This window comes from Canis lupus, chromosome 13, assembly GCF_011100685.1.
Source record: "Canis lupus familiaris isolate Mischka breed German Shepherd chromosome 13, alternate assembly UU_Cfam_GSD_1.0, whole genome shotgun sequence".
In the NCBI taxonomy this organism is placed as follows: Eukaryota; Metazoa; Chordata; class Mammalia; order Carnivora; family Canidae; genus Canis; species Canis lupus.
The window spans coordinates 6479192-6497148 of NC_049234.1; the positions used below are offsets into that span (position 1 = coordinate 6479192).

Sequence of the window (17957 nt, forward strand, 5' to 3'; positions counted from 1 at the left end):
CTAACAATTAAACAGCACTTTCTACATGCTAAAAACTTTTCATATAACTCATTTAATACAACTCTTCTCTGAAGCACACAGATATTTAAAAACATGCAAAAGATTACCTAGCTAAGAAATGACAGAGCCAAGATTTGAACCCAAGTACTCTGTCTCCAGAAACCATGACAATATATGCTGTGTATGACACATCTAAAGAGGCATAGGACTTAGAACTGCCAGGTATAAAGAGAGTAGAGCTGATGCTGTCAGCTAAACTCAAATTCTGACTACTAAACTACACCAGAAGACGACAATCCTATTCCTCATCCATATTCTCCACTCCTCTTCAGTCCATGTGACCTAGAATAAAAGACAAAAAACTTTTCTACAACCTTAGTATCAGCTATGACACTTTCAGCTTTGAGTAACAGAAAACCAAGTACAAACTGTCTTTTTTTTTAATATTTTATTTATTCATGAGACACACACACACAGAGAGAGAGAGAGAGAGAGAGAGAGAGAGAGAGGCAGAGACATAGGCAGAGGGAGATGCAAGCTCCCTGCGAAAAGCCTGATGTGGGACTCAATCCTGGAACTCCAGGACTACGCCCTGAGCTGAAGGTAGATGCTCAACCGCTGAGCCACCCAGGCGTCCCCAAACTGTCTTAAATAATAAGAAATCTTATTGGCACATGTGACAGGAAGTCTAAAAGCAAAGCAGTTGCCAAGTCTAGTATAATTGGGGTTCATCTTTATTTGAATGCTGCTCTCTTTGTTATCCACTGCCCTGTGGGTCAGCTCTGTTTTAGAGATAGCTTTTCTCGTTATCCAAAATGAATGACAGAAGCAAGGGATACAATATTCTTCCTTGTTCTTTTCAGGAAAAGAGAGACAAACAGGCTTCCCATACTTCTCTCCTAAGAACAGTAAGACTCTCAAAAGCCTTCAGCAACTCTCCCTTGTCCAGAATTGGGTCCCCTGCCCATTCCTAAAACAATCACTAACAAGCGGGATGAGATCATATTACAAGATTAGGATTAATTAAATATCACTCTGAGAGTGGAAATGAAGCAAGTTTACTTGAATCACAAGGGTTGTGTGGAGGAGAGGTAGTATCTGAATAAAACCAGGCTCCTGTTAAGACCATTACAGGGTAGATTACTGCTGGGTTGAAATTTATGATATTTAGTAGTATATAAATAATACTATATATGACATTAATATTAATAATAGTATATAAACATATATACTAGAGTACATTATATATACTAATAACAGTATATAAATTTTATGTAAATAATACAATATAAATAAAAATAGTGTGTGGCACCAAGGTGGCTCAGTCAGTTAACCTTCTGCCTTTGGCCAGGTTCATGATCCCAGGGCTGGGATCAAGGTCTGCATGGGATTCCCTGCTCCAAGGAAGAATCTGCTTCTTCTTCTTCCTCTGCCCTTCTCCCTGCTTGCACAGTCTCTCTCTTTCTCAAAAAAATAAATAAAATCATTAAAAGAGATATATAAATAAATAAATAAAATAGCATAAAATTCTAAAAGAGCAAGTTAATGAGAAGATAATAAAAGCATCAACTACGTAAGGATTAAGTAAAAGTAAAAGTTTTTTTTTTAACTTGTATTAGATTTCCAAACAATAATACTGAATACTAGAAGATAATGATGCTTTCTTGAATTTAATAAGGGAAAACATGATTTTTAAACTTAGAATTATATTCCCAGCTAAACTATCAACCAAGGATCAGAGGAAAATAGTTACATTTTCATATACACAAAGATTCAGAAGTTTTATTTCATATGTACACATTCCAAGGGAGCTATTTGAGAATATACTTCAGAAAAATAAGAATGAAAAAGAAAAGAGAAAAATTATGGAATACAAACAATAGGTATCCTTGAAAGTGGATTGCAGGTTGGATTGGAAATACAAGAATTGGTGCAAAGCCTATAAGAATCAATGATACCCCTAATTTTTTTCCCATACCACACTGCCAGTCATCAATTTCTCTGTACCTGGCTAAAGGTTGAGACTTATTCTTTAGGGTAAATCCAGAGGTATTCTGTATTTTGTATTCAGTGATATTAACTGAAGGTGAGAATTCTGTACTGAAAGGAGGGATTAAATAAAAGTCTATACACTAAGCAGTGAGATATTAAAGCTCCTTTACTGGCTGAGTGCTTGTGAGGCTCAATATTGCAGGATTTTTTTCTCTGAGGAGTGTGTTGAACCCAAGAGAACTCTGTATAGACAGGGACTTCCAGCAGGAAGTCTCTAGTACTATCACCCAAAGCCTACAACTTGACAAGTACTTCTCAAACCTCATTCTATCCATACACACAAACTTCCAATTAGGTTTTTAGTGTCTTAGTTACATTAGAAACAGAAAATCAAAGATACCAAAGATATATGGAAAAATTATATCAAATTGTACCAAATCTATACAAAATTGCATCGGAAAAAAATTAAGAAGCACTAGGAAACAAAATTCTCAGGGAACTGAAGAAAACTTATAATTACTGGCCTCAGAGATATGGAAAAGTGGGAATAAATACAGACTATTGAGAAAAGAGTTCTTTAGAAATAAAAAAAAAAAGATAAGTTGAAGGAATTAAAATGTGACTATATAAATAAAAATTGCAGTGATGGTTTGAAAGACAAAGTCAAAGACATTTTCCAGAAAATAACAAAAATGGTGAAAGAGAGAAAAGGAAAATATAAGAAAATGCTAGTATCCATTCAGTGAGGACCAAGATAATAACAATTCCAGGGAAAGAAATAAAACAAATTTCTCCAAATGGTGGCACGTTTCTAGACTCAAATGTTCAGCAAGTAAATGAGAAACTCAGTAAATGGGAAGATGGTGCAACACATTTTCACATTATGAGAAAGATCTGAAAACTTCGAGGGAGTGGGGGAAAGAAACAGGGTACGTTCAGATGAGGAAATGGTACAGCATCAGACTTCTCAGAATGGCACTGGAAGATAGAATTCAATGAAACACTAGTTTAAAAATTGAAGGAGTACTTTTTTATATATTCCCCCTCAACAACAAATTGGCATTTATCCACAGAAGAAGTGTTTCTGTGAGAGCCAGCACCATATGCCAAGGGACGTGGGAGATGTCTCACTTACCTATGCATTGTGCAAGAGTCAAACAGATCTTGGTCCTGGCTATGAACACAAAAGTTGTCCATGAACTGGCTCCTGGCCCTTTTGCCTGCAGCCCAGTTGCCCTGGAGATCACTGACTAGACAATCATCAACAGATAAGAAAGTCTTTGTGGAAGCCCAGGAATCTAGCAGAGAAGTTCCAGCACACCACTGGAACAAGAAAATCAGAGACTGAACAAGTTGAAGAAGGTAAGAGAAAGAGCTTGAGTTTATCCATGTCACCCCTCTCCCAAAGCAGCACAATTAGTGCCAAGAGAGCCCTTCTCAGTCAATGATTTCTCTTGTGGAGGAAATTGAGAACATGTGAGTGAGTGCCTGGCTTCCCCAGCTGTGTGGATGCTGCCAGAGGCCCATTTCTGTCTCATCCTATCCAGAATACTGCATCATGAATTGCATGACGAGGGGTAGTAAACAGCTAGTAGAACAACAGCAAAAGCTTGGAACATATCAAAGGAACACCAACTCTACTAACCACATTATAAACTCCATCAGGAGGCCCACATCATAGCTCTTGAGATGCCTTCCCTGTCAATCCCCACCATGGGCCCATAGATATTGACAGCTCTCTGTGGGTTGTGCCCACAAACACCTCCATGGGCAGCTTGTATATGCCCCTGACAGTAGCAAGAGTGAGCTTTGGCAGATAACTAGTGAGCACGCACAGAAAACTGGACTTTATCTATAGGTCAGGATGAGACCAAAAATTCAGCATCACCTATGAGAAAGTAAAAGGATGGCTGTCAGCAATACGCCTGTTGGGCAACAGGATCCAAGAAAGTATACAAGCTTAAGAATCTGCCACAAAATTTAAGAAACAAAACAGATGCACAAAGAGGGTAAAAAAGAGAGAGAGATTGAGGCAAACCATAAAGTAGACTCTTTAGAGTCCACTATAGAGAAGAAACTGAGGGCTGCTGGAGGGGATGTGGGCAGGGAGTGGACTAAATGGGTGATGGGTATTAAGGAGGGCACTTGCTGAGATGAGCACTGGATGTTGTATGTAAGCGAGGAATCACTAAATTATACCTGAAACTAATATTACACTGTATGGTAACTAATTAGAATTTAAATGAAAACTTAAAACAATCAAATCAACAACAAAAAAGAAGGTGATACAAGAGGGGTCAAGAAGTGTGGAGCAATGTGTGTCCACAGAAGACATGAAAAAGCCCTAGAATCCCTAATAGGGCTGAAGGAAGATGATTCTTTTCCAAAGTTATTCAGTGAAGAATGGAGGAGGTGACTGCTACTTCAGATGCAAAGTTAGCAGTGCAAGACATCAAGGAACATTAAAAGTTATGGAAACATGACAACACAAAAGTATCACAATAATTTTCCATTAATCAACTCCAAACACACGGAAATCTGGAATTTACCCAGCCAAGAATTCAAAATAGTTGTTTTAAGAAAGTTCAATGAACTACAAAAAAAATGAAGAAAGATAATTCAATGAAATCAGGAAAACAAGGTACAAACAAAATGAGAAGTTTAAAAAAAAAGAAATCATAAAAAAATTCTGAGGTAAAAGATAAAATAAATAAAAGGAAAAATGCAATAGAGAATCAAAATCAAAATGGATCAAGCAGAAGAAAGAATCTTTAAATTGAAGACAAAATCTTTTAAAAGATCTATTCAGGGAGAGCAAAGAAAAAAGAATTACAAAGAGCAAAGAAAGTTTATGTGATCTATGGGATACTATTGAACAAACCAATTACTCCGGTAATTCTCAGAGAGGAGAATGGGGACAGAACACTTATTTTAAAAAATAATGGCTGTATGTTTGCTTCACTAGTACATATACTAAAACTGGAATGTCTTGGAAAAGATAAGCTATGTCTCAGGAAGATAAGCATCCTTATGCCTGCACAAGGATGACTCACAAATTCAAGACATTATATTTTAAAAAAATAATAATGGCTCAAAATTTCCACATCTGGAAAGAGATTTGACCATCCATGCTCATGAAACTCATAGGCCCCCCTAATTCAATTCAGAAACCTAGTTTCCAAGACACATTACAAAAGCTGTCAGAAATCAAAGACAAAGAATCTTAAGAATCTTACAAGCGGGAAGAGAAGAGAAGCTTATTGCTTAGCACTTAATATAGTCAATTTCAAAATATAATAATTTGTTACTGTGCAAGCCACTTAATTCTAGCAAAAAAAAAACACTAAAGGACATAAGTATTAAATGTAATAATAGCTACAATAATTTGTTGGTGAATATATAATATACAAAGAGGTAAATTGTGAAATTTAAAAAAATGAGTTAAAAAGCAAAATTTTTTGTATGTAATTGAAGTTAAGTTGCTGTAAGCTTAAAATAGACTATGTTTTAGGTAAGCCTCATGATAACTACAGAACAAAAACCTACAGTATATACACAAAGATGAAAAGAAGAGAATGAAAGCATTTACCATTATGGAAAACCATCAATTCACAAACAAAGGCAGCAAAAGAAGATGCAAGGAACAAGGAGACTACAGGAAAGCCAGAAAACACTTAATTAATTATCAATAATTATAATATAAATGAATTAAATTATTCAATCAAAAGATATAAAGTAGCTGACTGGAAAAAATAAAAAACAACAAAAACAAGAACAAACTATAGGCTTCCTACAAGAGACTCACTTCAGTTTTAAGGACACACCTGGGTTCAAAGTGAAGAAACGGAAAAATATATTTCATGCAAGAAGAAACCAAAAGAAAGCAGTAATAGCTGTATTGGTATTAAAATAGACCTTAAGTGACAGATGGTAAGGATACAAAGAAGGTCATTATATAATCATAAAGGAATCAATTCATCAAGAGGATATAAGAATCTTAAATATACATACTCCCAACATTGTAGGATTTAAATATATCAAACAAATACTAACAGATCTGAAGGAAGAGACAACAATACAATAATAATAGAATAGTAAGGGATATCAAGATCCCACTTTCAACAATGGGTCAATCATCCAGACAGAAAATTCATAAGGAAACATTGCTAGGTCATTATGGCAGAAGTATCTCTTCATAATGGTATGAAGATAGAAATCAGTAACAATAGGAAAATGGAAAAATCCATAATTATGTGGAATTAACACACTCCTAAACAACCAATAGATCAAAGAAATCAAAAGAGAAGTAAAAAAATATCTTGAAACAAATGACAATGGAAACTCAGCATGCAACCTAACTTTATATATTGAGGAATTAGAACTAGGAAAGAGTAAGTAAGCTCAGGGTTAGCAGAAGGAATAGAAATAAATGAGATAGAAAAAGAGGGATAGAAAAGATCATTGAAACTAAGATCTGGTTTTTTTTTTGAAAAGATTATGAAAATTGGTACCCATAGCTAGACTACAAAAAAAGAGAGAGAAGACTCAAGTAAATAAAACCAGAAATGAAAGATGAGGCATTACAGTGGATACTGCAGAAGTTCAAAAAATCATAGGACACTACTATGAACAACTATATGCTAACAAATTGGATAACCTAGCAGAAATGGATAAATTCCTAAAAACATACAATCTACCAAGACTGAATAATAAAGAAACTGAAAATATGAACAGACTAAGTTTTAAGAAGATTGAATTAATAATAAAAAAAACCTCCCAACACAGGAAAGCTCAGGACCAGATAGTTTCACTGGTGAATTCTACCAAACATCAATGCCAATCTTTCTTGAACTGAAGAAAACTGAAGAGGAGGATACATTCCCAAACATATTTTTAAAAGTTCTTTTAAAATTTTATTTATTTGTTCATGAGAGACACATAGAGAGAGGCACACCAGGATTACTCTAATAAGAAAGCCAGAAAAGGACACTACAAGAAAATAAAACTGCAAGCCAATATTCTTGATGAACATAGATGCAAAAATTCTCAACAATATATTATCAACTTAATTCAACAGCTTAAAAGAATCATATGCCATGAACAAATATGATTTATCCTTAGAATTCAAAGATGGTTCAATATAGACAAATAAATAACTGATTCACTACAGTAATAGAATGAAAGATAAAAGATAAAAAATCATATGATTATCTTAGTAGATGCAGAAAGTGCATTTGACAAAATTAATCATCCCTTCATGGTAAAACCTCATGAAAACTTGAAAATTTGAATATAGAAGGATGTTCCTCAACATACATAAAGTCATATATGACAAGCCCATAGCTAACATCATATCCAATGATGAAAGGCTAAAAGCCTTTCCTCTAAGATCAGGATTAAGACAAGGGTGCCCCCTTTTACCACTTCTATTCAACATAAAGCTGATGTTTTAGCTGGAGCAATTAGTCAAGAAAACGAAATGAAAGACCTCTAAATCAGAATGAAGTAAAACTGCTTGCAAAAGATATGATTTTATATATAGAAAAAGTCTAAAGGCTTCACTAAAAACTGCTGGAACTGATTCCAATACTCAATAAAGTTGCAAGTCATATAATCAACATACAAAAATCTGTTGCATTTTTATACACTAACAATAAACTACCTGAAAAAAATAAGAAAACAATTCCATTTAAAATAGCATAAAATATTTAGGAATAAATTTACCCCAGGAGATAAAATATCTGAACATTTAGATGATTTATTTTTATTTATTTATTTTAGAGAGAGAGATGAGAGAAAGGTGGGAGGAGGAGCAGAGGAAGAGGGACAAACGGACTCTGCACTCAGCATGCAGTTTGATTCCATGCAGAGCTTGATTCCACAACTCTGAGATGACCTGCGCTGAAATCAAGAGTTGGACACTTAACTGACTGAGCCACCCAAGAGCCCCAAAATATTTGTACGTTTAAAATGATAAGATATTGGTAAAAGAAATTAAAGACAAAAATAAATAGAAAGACATCCCATATTCATGAATTGAAGGAATTAATATTTTTTAAATGTCCATACTACCCAAAGTTATCTATAAATTCAAATCAATCTCTATCGAAATTCCAATTGCATCTTTAAAGAAATACAAAAAACAACCCTAAAATTTATAAGGGAACCACAAAAAGACCCCAAATAGCCAAAACAACTCTGAGAAAGAAAAGCAAAGCTAAAAGCCAATAGATTTCCTGATTTTAAAAGAAATTCCAAAGCTATAGCAATATGGTACTGGCATAAAAACAGACATATAGACCAATGAAACTGAATAAAGAGCCCAGAAACTAACCCTCATATATAGAGTCAACTAATATTTAATAAGTCAAGAATCCCCAATAGGGAATGGGTAGTCTCTTCCATAAATGGTAATGGGAAAATTAGACAGTCACATTCAAAAGGATGAAATTAGACCCTTATTCATACCATTCACAAAAATTAATTTGAAATCGATTATAGATTTTAAAATAAGACCTAAAAACATAAAAATACTAAGAGGAAAGAATAGGAAAAATACTCCTTGGAATTGGTCCTCCAGACAATTTTTTGGCATCAAAATCACAGATAACAAAAGCAAAAATAAACAAGCTGAGACTATATTAAACTAAAGAGCCTTCTTCACAACAAAAGAACAATGAGCACAATGAAAAGGTAACCTATAGAATATGAGAAAGTATTTACAAATCCTCTATCTGATAAGGGATTAATATCCATAATATAAAAAGAACTCATATAAACTCAACAGCAAAAACAAACAAAAAATCCAGGTAAAAAAATGTGCAGAGGACCTGAACAGTCATTTTTCCAAAGAAGATATACGAATGGCTTGAAAAGATTCCCAACATCACTAATCATGAAGGAAATGTAAATTAAAACCACGATGAGCTATCATCTCACAAATGCACTGGTGAAGATATAAAGAAAAGGGAATCCTTTTGCACTGTTGGGAGGAATATTGACTGGTACAAGCACAATGGAAAAGTATGGAGGTTCCTCAAAAAATTAAAAACAGAACTACCATATGATCCACCAATCCCAAGTTCTGGATATATATTCAAGGGAAATGAAATTAGGATCTCAGTGTCCAGTGCAGCATTATTCACAATAACCAATATATGAAAAAATGGATACAAAGATGTGGTTATGTATATTACCATATACATGGAATGGATTTTATTCAGCCATGAGGAAAAAAAGGAAATCTTGCCATTGTGACAACATTGATGAAGGCATCATGGCAAGTGCAACCTCTTAGATTGAGAAAGACAAATACTAAATGATATCACTTATAAGTGAAATTTTTAAAAGCTGAAGTCCTAGACCCCAGAGTAGAATACTGTTTGCCAAGATTTGGGGGAAGGGCAAATGGGGACATATTGGTTAAAGAGTACAAATTTCCAGTTATAAGATGAGAAAATTCTGGGGCACCTGGATGGCCCAGTTGGTTAAGCCTCTGTCTTCAGCTTAGGTCATGATCTCAGGATCCTGGAATTGAGAAGGGCTTCCCTGTTCAATGGGGAGTCTGCTTCTCTCTCTCCCTGCTCCTCCCCCTAGTTGCTCTCAGTCTTGCTCTCTGTCAAATAACTAAATAAAATCTTAAAACATAAGATGGGTAAATTCTGGGGATTTAATATGCAGCATGGTGACTACATAGCTGAAAATTGCTAACCCAGTAGATCTTAAATATCCTCACCACAAACAAAGGTAATTATGTGGGGTAATGTAGGTGTTAACTAACCTTATTGTGGTAATCATTTTGTAAAATATAAGTGTATCAAATTATCATGTGGTACTCCTTAAACTTATATAATGCTATACAGAATTATATCTCAATAAAAATGGAAAAAATGAAAGAAAAAAAACAATCCAGGAAAAGTAATTTTTACACCCTAAAATCCTATACCCTCATTAACCATTTATCACATATAAAGGCAAAATAAAGAGAATTTTGGTCTTGCCAAATCTAAAAAAAAATAACCTTATATATACATTTTTCCAGGAAGCTACAAGAAATTGTATTCTAAAGCCACAAAATAAGAAACAATGAAAGGAAGGAAGGAAGGGAAAAAGGAAGTAAAAAAGGAATACACAGTATTCAGAAAACCTAGAATCTAATACAGGACAAAAATCAAGGTAATTCTCAGAATGATGAGGAAAAGAAAATTTTAGTCACAAAGAGCAATCAGTAGTAAGTAGAACAGAAGGATGGAAGACTCCAAGAAGGACACCAGCATGGCTGGGCAAAACAACAATCTACTTGATTATCTGATAATCTGATTATTGATTATTGGATGTAATGATGTAATGATGTACTTGATTATATCACACTGGCAAAAGATTTGAGGGTGAACTAGTGTTAATAGAAAATTGAGAAAATGAGGAAGACAGTAATTATTAACTCCAGGAAAAACAAGAGATCAAAAGATTGATGTCGATTAGCTGTTAATAAAAACATAAGCTTTTATTTAATAAAAAATTTGAAGAAAGTGCTGGGGGTATAAATCTGTTACAACTTCATATTTTATTGTAGATAGTCAATATAATCAATAGTAACTAAATTAACAAAAATTTTTAAGTAGTATTTTCTTTAGGAATATGAAAGGAACATCAGGGGTGCCTGGGTGGCTTGGTTAGGTGTCCGACTCTTGATTTCAGTTCAGGTCTTGATCTCAAGGTCATTAGTTCAAGCCCTGCATTAGTTCAAACCCATGCCTAGTGTGGAGCCCACTTAAAAAAATAATTAGGTGAACATCAGGAGAATCAGCTAAAAAGAATTGACAATGATTATACCTCTGGGAATGGGAATTCTCATTGGGATGTTGAATGAGACAAGAAACTTCTAATTTTCATTATGAGTCTTAAAAATCTATTTGACCTTTATGTACATCTATCTGTTTAATAAACATAAAAATTGTTCATCATATAGTTTAATTTGCATTATAAGATACATTTTACAAGTGATATAATCATACTTTCCAGTGTCTTTTAGATGATTTCATTATCAGTATGCCCTGGCATGATTATTCATAGTCCTACATCTTCAGGTCACCCTAAATCCACTCCTAATGCATTATTTTAATATACTCTTGCAAGTAGATAAAAGCAAAGATAAGCGATTTGATTAAGTCTATACACATAGCAGGTTTTCTCAAAAAGCTATTTAATTTCTTCTTTTGCATTTAGGAATTTATGGCAAAAGTTATCGGTTGGAAAATAAAATCTACCACAGAAGTATAAACATTATTCATGCAAATTATAACAACATTCATAAAATTTACGTGCAAGGTAATCTGTTAGATGGTTATTCAAATGTGGCAAAGTAAAGTTGAAAGTAAAATTGAACATCTGGGGCCAGAATATATGTTAATCAGGAGGGTTATAGATGTGCATGTCAATGGATCATCATGCCCTTGACGAATTCTGAATTTGAAAATATCAACTTTCCCCCCAAGAGTTGCCCCCTGATTGAAGTGAATGTCCAAAATCGGTAATTGATTTTTGTCCTGATTATCTATGTTAAAATTGTAGATGTACCCACTTAACATTCATAAGGGTTCCTTGCCATTTCAGGGTTGCTCAGGGGGAAAAAATCAACAAAAGTGCTTATGATAGTTAATCGTATGTGTCAACTTCACTGGCTCTTGGGGTACCCAGATATTTAGTTCAACATTCTGGGTGTGTCTGTCAGTTTTCAGATGTAATTAACATTTGAATGGGTAGAGGAGTAAAGCAAATTGCCCTCAATCCCACAAAGGATTTGACTAGAAAAAGGCTGGAGAAATCCCTCTCCATGCAGGACTGTCTCCCTGCTGGGATATCAGTCTTCTCCTTCCTTAATACTCAAATTTGGATTGGAATATACACCATCAGCTCCCCGGGTTCTTAGGACTTCAGATTCAGGCTAGAACTCCTCCATTGTCTCTCTTAGATCTCTAGCTTGTCATCTGCAGATTCTGGGACTTCGCAATCTCTCTAACAATGTAAATTAATTCCCTATAATCTTTCTGACTATATATATAGTGTTGGTTCTGTTTAACAGAAGAACCCAGACTAATATAGTGCTTTTCTGGAGGAAAGTTGAAAATTCAGTTAAACTGCTATTTCTAAATATTCAGACAAGCAAACTGGAGTCATAGATGGTTAATTTTTGTCTTAGTTTAGTCTTTTGGTTCAAATGTAACAGGAATCAACTAATGCTAATTTAGGACAAAAATACTTTTTAAAAGGGTGGGAGGAATTTATTTTAAGAAAATACAGGTATCCAAGGCATATCAAGGGCAAAAGTGGTTCTGCAGTCCATGAAGGGGCTGGAACAAGATGTGGGATTCCATTTCATATTCCCATCTCTATGTCTCTAGGACATTTTTCTTATTTACTTTTCCCTCTATGGAAAAACTATCACCGCTACTCTGTTCACATGGTGATAACCATGCCATAGTTTCAGAGGTTTTACTTCTTCATTCAAGAGATCAGCCTATGTAAGGACGAGACTCTTGAAACTAACTCTAGATTTCTAATGGAGGAATTTGTTTGGTCATTTTTGAGTCAGGGACTCCCTTGTGGCCCAAGTATCCACCAACAGGAGCGTGGAGTTTTGCTGTACAAATATGGCTGCCATCTCCTGTACCTGTGACTATATGGATGGGGACTAGGAATGACAGGGTTCCCTGAGAAAACAGGTTAATTGAACTCATTTTTCTTTCAATAATTCTATTAGGACCTTCTATGTGTCCAGCACTGAGGATATGATTCTGAAGATGTTTCTTGCCCTAAGATTTCTATCCAGTTAGGTGTATTGGGACAGGTATATTGGCTGGTGAGGACGGATTTTATGTAACTAAATTGTCAATGTGTTAAATTCCAACAAGTGATATTATGCAGACAAAAAAGTTGTTATGGTAGCAAAGGAGAAGTATCTAACTCAGACTGGTGATGATAATTCAGATAAGTGATGTCTTCCTGTGAAAAATGACATCCATACTAACACTACAAAGGTGCATAAGTATTAGTCTAGTCAAGTAGATGAAAGTGAGATATAGTAGAAATGACTCTAATGTTTATGGAGACACAAAGAAAATAATGGGGACCAAAATAAAGCAATATTGGAATGTTAATGGGTATCTTAGTTTGGATTTCCCAAAAATCATATCCGAAGAAAAGACAAAATTAGTCCTCTGTGTTGGCAGCATTCTTAACAGTTTCTTCCAACAAGATGGCCAACAGGAGATTTGCATATCAGATTTGCATTCTCCCAGTGTAGCCCAATAGAAAAATAGCACCTTTTACTCGGTGGTTCCACTGGAACAGGAAAAAGTTCCAGGGCTAACTCTAACAGGAACAATTTGGCCCACTGAACCAAATATTTTAGGTGTTTGTCGCTGTAGACAAATACCTAAAATATTCTGGTCAGGAATAATTCTTTAAAAGATATCACAGCAATACTACGGGAAAAAAGAATGGATGCTAGGCAGACAAAATCCACAGATGTCTACTAAAATTTGGGATGATACTTCTTTAATATTTACTTTATACTTGGAGATGTGATGTATTATAAAGATTTAGCAACAAAGAACTATTTTTAAAAATAGAATTGATCCTATGACTCTCTTCTATCAGAGTAGTATCATGGACTTAAAGGATGATTGCAAAGAGTAAAAAACTTAAATCATCCACACTTTGGTTTTCAGTACACCATAAAAATTTACACATAAAGAGAATAGTGATTCTTAACTCATAATGGTACACAGAAGGCTTTTTAACAGAATTTTTAGTATCTGATGAATTCAATAGACTTGCTCCTTAGAACATTTTTTTTTTTTGTACATTACAAACTTCTTTTGAGAGATTGACCGTCTACACGAAGCCCAAGTTAAATCCCCGATGTGGATTGACTGAATGTTTTCAAAGCCCTTGGCTTCTTTGCAAGTAAACAGATAGTCCTTTTCATAGTTATAACACAGGAATGCCATTTAGATGAATTTGTTGATTTTTATTTTTAAACTGCTCAAATTATAAAGATATACAAATCCGAAACACTATTTTCATACTGCATTCTTGTTCAATTCAGTGTCACAATCTTAAATCGAGGCAGATAAACTGTATTCAATTTCTGGTGAGGATACAAGGGCAAAAAATTAAGTCTTTCTGAAGCTTTTGAATATTGTTTACTCCCATAATAAAGAAGGCAGCTTGCTGCCTAATAAGATGTGGCCTGGGAGGTTGCTTTATCAATTTGTCGATCCCTTAGAGGAAAAAACACATTTTAAAAACAAATCCAAGAGTAAGACATACATGAATGCAATCCATTTACAGTGAGAGCATATTTCTGTACTGTGCCAAATAAAGTAAGAATTTTTGTATAGAAATTTATTCTTCTACCTTGCCATCCTTAAATAATATGAGGTTCAGGAATTATATATGTCTGTAGGAAGCACTTTATGGTTTTTTAGCCTTCTCTATAAACCGTGTTATTTCTAAAACAACCATAAATTTGTGAAAATGGTAACACGCTAAATTTGTAGGTTTGTCGTAAAATACAGTAAAGTACAGGATACGAACAATTATTTTTTAAGATAAGTATGTATCAAATATTGCATGGGACAGACTGATGCTAAAAAAAAAAAGTTGCCTATTTGAAGTACAAATTTAACTGGGCATCCTATTTTAATTTTTGAAATCTGGCAACCCTATCAACTTGCAAACAATATTGTTTTTATTTACTCATAAATAAATCTTTGATTTTGTATATTAAAGTAGTTTTGGTAATGGCATCTCATTTAATCGTCAGATATATGTTTTTGGCTAAAGGGACTATCAAGAGTATATACAATTATATTTTCATTGAAGTTGTCATAGAATACTTCCAGCTTTTTTTCCATGAGCAGTGTACCCTCACATCCCTTTTCACTTCCGAAGAACTTTATGAAGAAAGCCAGACTGAGGTAAGTGTTTCTTATTTCAGATCAATTCTTTTAGTATTTAGGGAAATGTTATTAAAAGTTGCATATTTTCTGCGTTTAAAGTAACTTACATATGTGATTCTTAAATGATTTGTCTTTGAAAGCAGAAACTTTTCAAAATGAACCATTATGTAGAGATGAAATCAGCGAGTCTAGAAAATGAATAATTCATTTTTAAGTAAATGAGAAATTATTTTGTGCTGTTACTTATACATTTTCACATTTATAGTTAAACAGTAATTTGCGATACATGGGGTATTAGTTGTGAATTGTGGTTTTCAATATCACAGACACATTTGTTGCTGTGGTTTTGCAATATCATTCCCTGATGCTTTTCTCAATTGTGGTTTTCATAATCATTGTTTGATAGTCATGTTGCTGTGGTTTGGGGCTGCTATATCCATTTGGACAGAGATAATTGCTTATAGGTTTTGCTGTCTTTTAATTTTACAACCTTAGTGAGTTAAACTAGAAAAAGAAAAATTGAACTTTAAATATCATCAACATTCTCATTAAAAATGATGAGACTACACAAACTGTAATAGTATTCCTAGTTTAATCCATTCATAATGACTATAATTAATATATATATTTATAAATTTATATAAACTATATCTATTTCTGATAATGCAGTCTGGTTATTTTATCAATCTTGCTTGAATTCCCTGACTTTTGCTCCTTTCAGCTTTTAAACTGAATATTTAGCTGAGATTTATTTGTTTCTCTTTTGCTTTGCATATTTAACCATTTCAAATGCCAAAAGAAACACTAACTGTTATGATATTTTAATTCCAATGGGCATTCCTTTTGGCTGATATAAAAAGTCAGCCAGTTCTGTAAAAAGAGCTTTAAAAACCGTAATGTATAATACATCCAATTCTGAGCACACCAATTTAATTGTAATGAATTGAAAATTAAGGAGGCAAAAATCTGTAGTTCTCTGTCTGCTTATTCATTGCACAACACAAACACACATAACCCTGCTTTCCATGGTACTTACGGCTTTAATTTGTTGGTTCTTCAGGGGAGGGACTTTGTCATTTAGTGCATTTTCCACTGCAAAGGACCATGTATTCTTACAACCTCATATGGTAATAGTACTAATGGTAATGTAATAAAATTCACAATTGGTCTTCAGCTCTGTGTTAAGATTCTCTCAGCCATACCTTTCACAGGGCAACTCTTTACACCTTCCAGAAGATGTCCTGATGGGGTTATAAATGACACTGATTACAGTGCCTCCTGCACACTGAGCAGCCTGCATTATCCTCAATCAGCCCAGGCTCTCCGCTGACCCCCAGACCCTTTCAGAGTATCAAGTTTGGTGGGGCTCATAGGAATGGCTAGTCAACCAAACAAAGGGGGGCACAATTTCAGATCAGAATGGATGATCTCACAACCTCGGCGAAAAAGTCAGCAGTATCTGGGGGATACACGTCAACTGCAGTGGAGTTTATTAGTAAATACTGATTACATAGAGCAGCCAGTTGGATAGAAGCTTCTTCCAGCCCACCCGGGAGGATATATTTAATACTCAGTATATATGAAACTATGAGAAACTAAGCTAGCCTCATGCAGCTTAACTTGGCCAAATAATAACTATGCAAATCACTTTAAAATTCGTTCTTCTTCTGGCTTGCAGTTTCAGACATACTACACGCACAATAATTGAATAAGAATGAAACAAAACTTTAAAAGCTAAAGAACCATGAAATAGTTATTGGGTCTTACCTGCTTGGGAAATTATGGCAAGATCAAATCTTTTATTAGTCGCTGGCTGCTTCCCTGTGGCAGAAGAACTAAGAAGAATTACAGGTCATGGGACGGGGTGGGATTTCAGAACTTCCACAGACTTCCTCGAAAAGTTAGTGTTCTGCCTGGAGGCGGTTCATTTCCCACCTCGGGCTAATCACCTGGCTAATAACAGGTCCCCCTTTTTGATAGGAGGAAAAATACCTGCCTGCTTCCGAATTCGGAATTTTTGCGAGCTCCCCCGAGAACTCGAGGTGAGAAAGAGCACAGTGAGGACGCGGCTCAGCATCCCGGCCGCGCGGGCTACGGGGGTGGCGGGTGGTCCGCGCCCGCGGCGGCCTCCCGGGAACCTCGAGCGCAGGGAGGTGGCCTCCGAGAGCCCGGCGGAGCAGAGGGCTCAGCTGGCCCCAGACACGCAGTTGGCATTCGTGGTCAGCTGCCTCTCGCCCAGGGTCTTGCCAGGGGCCTAACCTTCCTGCCAGGGCGCCGCGCGGGCGGGGCGGAGGCCCGGGGCGGGAGGGGCGGCCTAACTGGAAGCTCAAAGTTTACCAAGGTTTACTGGGATTTCTTTGTGCCCCGCCGGACGGGCGAGGGGTGAGGAGAGTCGGGGGTCCATCAGAGGGGGCTGTGGGAAGAAGTTGCCTGGAGGGGTGCTCTGGCAGATGCCCAGAGCTGACGCGGGGACCGCTGCCGAGCGCGGCCCCCCCCAAAGCCTCCCCAAGCCTCCCGCCCCGCCGCGCCCCCGCCGCGCCCCCGCGCCCCCCACCCGACCGAGGCCCCGGCCCTCTTTTGCATCCGGACTGGCTTTGGATGCAGCCAATCCTCCTGCCGCTGATGGACTAGTCTCCCCTCCCCGCGGCCCGGGCGCGCCCCTCCCTCCCGCGCCTCGCCACCTCCCGCGGCAGACAGCGAGCGGCGCGGCCCGGAGCGGCGGCGGCGGCGGCGGCGGCGGCGGCGGCGCTCGAGTCTCTGCCCCGCACGCCGGGGAGAGGCGAGAGCGAGCGCGCTCCTCCTCCCGCGCCTTCCGCCCCCTCGCTCCCCCTCTCCCTGCTGCTCGCTCCCCTCCCTCCCCCCCTCCCTCCCTCCCTCCTTCTCTTCCTTCTTTCCGTGTCCCCCCTTTCCCCTTTTCCCTCTCCCCGTCCATTCGTCTGTAAATTCAGTTCTCCCCTCCGCCGCGCTCCGACTCCCCCTCCCTCCCCGCTGTCACTCCCG

At 36.6% G+C, this 17957-nt stretch overlaps 2 long non-coding RNA genes across 8 annotated transcripts in view; one reads left to right on the forward strand and one right to left on the reverse strand.

Annotated features, from left to right (window-relative positions):
- Positions 1 to 17390, forward strand: part of LOC119863982 — a 191556-nt gene extending 174166 nt beyond the window's left edge. For both annotated transcript variants that reach the window (XR_005368499.1, XR_005368500.1), the window contains 2 exons: positions 11218 to 11319; positions 12752 to 17390. This is a non-coding gene — a long non-coding RNA (uncharacterized LOC119863982). The remainder of the gene's footprint in view (positions 1 to 11217; positions 11320 to 12751) is intronic.
- The window catches only part of LOC102153067, a 71035-nt gene extending 53567 nt beyond the window's left edge, over positions 1 to 17468 (reverse strand). For 5 of the 6 annotated variants that reach the window (XR_005368488.1, XR_005368492.1, XR_005368487.1 and 2 more), the window contains exon 1: positions 16725 to 17468. This is a non-coding gene — a long non-coding RNA (uncharacterized LOC102153067). Of the gene's footprint in view, positions 1 to 15064; positions 15146 to 16724 lie in introns of all 6 variants that reach the window. The other variant, XR_005368489.1, reaches the window with a different exon arrangement.
- Positions 17469 to 17957: the final 489 nt, after the last annotated feature.